Here is a 4,852-nt window from a genome sequence, read left to right on the forward strand (position 1 = left end):
AAGGCAGTCAGACAGACTCCCGCATGCGCCGGACTGGGATCCACCCAGCATGCCCACCAGGGGGCGATGCTCTGCCCATCTGGGGCATCATTCTGTTGCAACCAGAGCCACTCTAGCGCCTGAGGCAGAGGCCATGGAGCCATCCTCAGCACCTGGGCCAACTTTGCTCCAATGGAGCCTTGGCTGCGGGAGGGGAAGAGAAAGAGAGGAAGGAGAGGGGGAGGGGTGGAGAAGCAGATGGCGCTTCTGTGTGCCCTAGCCGGGAATCGAACCCGGGACTCCTGCATGCCAGGCCAATACTCTACCACTGAGCCAACCGGCCAGGGCCTATTATTATTTTTTATTTATTATTTTACAGAGACAGAGAGAGAGAGTCAGAGAGAGGGATAGATAGGGACAGACAGACAGGAACGGAGAGAGATGAGAAGCATCAATTATCAGTTTTTCGTTGCAACACCTTAGTTGTTCATTGATTGCTCTCTCATATGTGCCTTGACCGGAGGGCTACAGCAGACCAAATAACACCTTGCTTGAGCCAGTGACCTTGGGTCCAAGCTGGTGAGCTTTGCTCAAACCAGATAAGCCTACAGTCAAACTGGCGACCTCGGGGTCTCGAACCTGGGTCCTCTGCATCCCAGTCCGACGCTCTATCCACTGCGCCACCACCATGTCAGGCTCTTTTCTTTTTTTTTTTTTGAGATCCTTTTATTTTTGAAAGGATTGTTTTAAAATTTTAAACTACAAAACAGATTCCATACATTCTGCCATAAATAAAAACAAATAAGGCAGGACTCTACATAAGCAAACTGAGAACATCTGTTTTCAGAAAAATGTGATAAAATGCTTTACAATCATAAGCCATCCAGTTTTTAAAATAAAACTATCGAAAACTCACAAGTCTTCAAGCGGCACATACAAGACACCCTTGAAGAGGGAACAAAATATGGTTCTGCCATTTTGTACTGTTCTCACATTTTTGAAAACCTAATTTTGCTCAGAGCATAAGTCTGTTCCATATTCTAAAATTCACAGGTTGTTTTCTTTCTCAAAAACCGTATGATAAGAGGCACCAATGACAATACAACTTTGTTTCCAAGGACCTTGTAACAAAGCATTGTCTCTTTTAAACATATGACTTAAGAGGCAAAAAGGGAATCCTGGAAAAAAGTTTTCTTTCTGAGGCAGATTTTGAGCCTGTTTCACCGAATTCGCTTCTGCTGCCGCGCTCTATAAATGTCGTGAACAGAAGGGACAACAGCTCCCTTTTCCTCATCCTCGTCTGAGTCTTCGTTGGGCCTTTTGACGGCCTTGGTGAGGACGGCATTGCTTTCCACTGGGCCGTTGCCTTCCACAGCGAGGTCCGGGGCTCCACCAGTGATGATCCTCACAGCTTCCTCAACAGTGTTTGGTATCTTGCATCTTCGGAAAATTTCCATCAGTTCATCCACTTGTACAAAAGGACCCTGGAAACAGATGGGAGGAGGGAGAAGTTTCATTAAAATGACAGCTGCAGGTGGTACTGGGAATACTCCACCGAGGACAGGGTGTAAACCTGGAGGTGCTAAATGTCGTGGCTGAAATGGAATCATCTGCTGAGTATCTGGTTTAGGGTATTCTGGTTTTCTATCCACTTCATCTTTCAGAACAGGCACTATAGAAGGAGCTACAACTGGGTCTGGAATAATAGCTGCTAGCTTAGCACGGGAGACATCCTTATAACCAAGTGCTTTTAGTTCACTTGCTGAGCAAGGATATAAATCCATGAACTTGTATCTATCTACCAGTAAAGCGGTTTCTTTGCCTTCATACTCTTCTTTGAATGCTGTAAACCGTCTTTTCTCTACTTTGAGTATACTAGCTAGATCACCAATATTGCTTTCAAAAACTAGAAATCGGGCCCAGATTTCTCCTGACTTTTCCGGAGGAAGGCTTCCAGATGTTAAAACTCGTTCAAACAAAACTTGGGTATTATTGTCCTCATTGAGGTGAGAAAGATAGTCAATATAGGCCAGAACATATTCTGGAATGTCTCCATATTTCTTTAGCCCCAGTTCAAAAATCTTAAAGGCAACAGATTTGTCCTTACTACAGTAATACTCCATGAGTGCTGCAGTAACATAGACATGATGGCGTGTTCTGGTGTCTTCTCTTGCTTTTTAAAATATCATTCTCCCGGATTTGATACCTTCTGCTCTTCTTGCAAATTTCATATACTGGATATATACCAAGGTGGGGTCAATATCCTCAATTGCCAGAAGTCTGTTATATATACTGTGAATTTTCTCATACCTCATGCGACTCTCTTCATAATCTGCATATGCAAAATAAAGAAGCATATTCTTCTTTAATAAAGTGTTTATGGCTCTTTCATATATATTAGCAGCTTCATCACTAAATAATTTGGCATTATTCATATCCCCCTTCTCTGCTAGCAGTTTACTCGACTGCTCAAGGTACTGGGCGGCTTCGTACCAAATATCAGGGTGATGGCCCAGCACAAGCAGGCACTGTTCATAAGCAAACATAACTCTTTTTGTTATAAGGGTCTGATCTTCTGTACGAAGAGGGTTGCTCTTTTCCCACTGGATATATTTCTTCCACATATCTACTTGCTGAGCTTCTTGAGGAGTATTCTGAGGAGGCACTGAAGGAGCATTGCGGTCCAAACCTTTCATTACTGTCTCATATTCCTTTGCTACACGCCTAGCATTCATATAATCTCTGCTATGATCTTCAATCATTTTTTTAGCTAAATGAATATTGATACCCTCTTCATACTTGTTATAGTCTCTCCAGAGTTGTTCAATGTTGATCATTGGATTAACACAACCTCGTTGATAAACCCTTCGAACAGCTATTATTCTCTGATTTTCTGCATAAGATCCAACAGCCTCCACGCCTTTTAAGAAATTGATGTAATCCACCCAAATCTGATAAGACATTATTTCCATCCCAATTTTATCCAGGGCAAAGTCATATGCTTGAGCCATTTTTTCTTTGTAACTTGGTAGTTTGCCCTTGGTTTCTCGGACATATGAAAGATAACACTTCCATAAATCAATGTGCAAAACCTTCATAAGGCATCTTTGAAATAGCTTTTCAACCTTGTCATAATTTTTAGCTTTAATCTCTGCTTCAATGTACAGTTTCCAGAATCTGCCAGAACTGGGGAACTGGGCAACAAGGCGTTCGTAAGTCTTCCGAGCTTTGTCTATAGGTTGATTCTGTGCCTCTCGAATGAGAATGCTCCAAGCGTCAAGGTCATATGGATTCTCTTCTAATTTCTTTTCGGCTTTCTTCACTTTCTCTGGGACATACTCAGCTGCCTGCTCCGCAGATGCGTCGCCTGACATGGTCTCAGATATTTAGAACGTGTAAACTGGCCCGCGAAGTGAAGCTAAGAAAAGAAAAATTAAACTAAAAACCTCCCCAGACCAGTAAAGTTATCCCCCAGCCCAGTAGAGCCAGACAGCCAACATCAGGCTCTTTTCTTTTTTAAAAAAACATTTTTCAGTAGCCTGACCAGTGGTGGTGCAGTGGATAGAGCACTGACCTGTAACGCTGAGGTCCCAGATTCGAAACCCCAAGGTCGTCAGGTTGAGTATGGGCTCATCCAGCTTGAGTGTGGGGTCTCTGGCTTGAGTCCCAAGGTTGCTGGCTTGAGCAAGGGGTCACTAGCTTGGCTGGAGTCCCCCCAGGTCAAGGCACATATGAAAAGTAAGCAATTACAAGTTGATGCTTCTCATCCTTCTCCCTTTCTCTCTCCCTCTCTCTTTCCCTTCTTCCCTCCATCCCTCCCTTTCTCCCTTCCTCTTAATAAAAAATTTCCCCCCACTGATTTGAGAGCTAGGGGAAAGGAAGAAAGAGAGAGAGAGAGATAGACAGAAGCATCAACTTGTTGTTTCACTTAGTTGTTCTGTTTAGTTTTACACTCAGTGGTTGCTTCTTGTATATGCCCTGACTGGGGATCAAACCTGTGACCTCAGTGCACTCTATTCACGGAGACACCTGGCCAGGGTCTTTTGTGTATTTCTGCTACTGTTCATTACTCTAGCAAGTAAGTATTCCTCCAGCCCATGTAAGACAGGTAATCACAGAGCTGCTGGAGATGTAGCAATTGGGATTGTGGGAGATAATGAGGCCTCATCCTTGCGAGTGGCAGCTCTCCTCCTTTGCTTTCTGAGCACCTAGGTCTCTCCTAATGTCTTGTTATATACTGTTTTTGTTTTGTTTTCATTGTTCCTGGCCTGTGGCTGAGCGCTGGTGCCAGTTGTTTGGCCTACCCCAAACCACTCAGAGCTCTTCCTTCAGCATCAGAGGGCCTCACCTCACAGTGTGTGTTTGGGAGCAACATTACAACATTTGCTATTTGCATGCTACTTGTTTTCGTAACTTTAGCACAAATAAGACAGTTACTTAATGGCAGGGATTTTAAAAATTGTTTGTGGTCACTTGCAGATTTTTTTTAAAAAGATTTTTTTTTTTGTATTTTTCTGAAGCTGGAAACCGGGAGAGACAGTCAGACAGACTCCTGCATGCGCCCGACCGGGATCCACCCGGCACGCCCACCAGGGGCGATGCTCTGCTTCTCCGGGGCGTCGCTCTGTTGTGACCAGAGCCACTCTAGCGCCTGGGGCAGAGGCCAAGGAGCCATCCCCAGCGCCCGGGCAATCTTTGCTCCAATGGAGCCTTGGCTGCGGGTAGGGAAGAGAGAGACAGAGAGGAAGGAGGGGGGGGGGTGGAGAAGCAAATGGGCGCTTCTCTTATGTGCCCTGGCCGGGAATCGAACCCGGGTCCCCCGCACGCCAGGCCGACACTCTACCGCTGAGCCAACCGGCCAGGGCAAGATTTT

The 4,852-nt window shown here is 44.9% G+C and overlaps 1 pseudogene; it reads right to left on the reverse strand.

Annotated features, from left to right (window-relative positions):
* Positions 1-1,197: 1,197 nt before the first annotated feature.
* Positions 1,198-3,621, reverse strand: LOC136400083 (cleavage stimulation factor subunit 3 pseudogene; annotated as a pseudogene).
* Between the last annotated feature and the right edge of the window lie 1,231 nt (positions 3,622-4,852).

Source organism: Saccopteryx leptura, chromosome 3 (genome assembly GCF_036850995.1).
Source record: "Saccopteryx leptura isolate mSacLep1 chromosome 3, mSacLep1_pri_phased_curated, whole genome shotgun sequence".
NCBI lineage: Eukaryota > Metazoa > Chordata > Mammalia > Chiroptera > Emballonuridae > Saccopteryx > Saccopteryx leptura.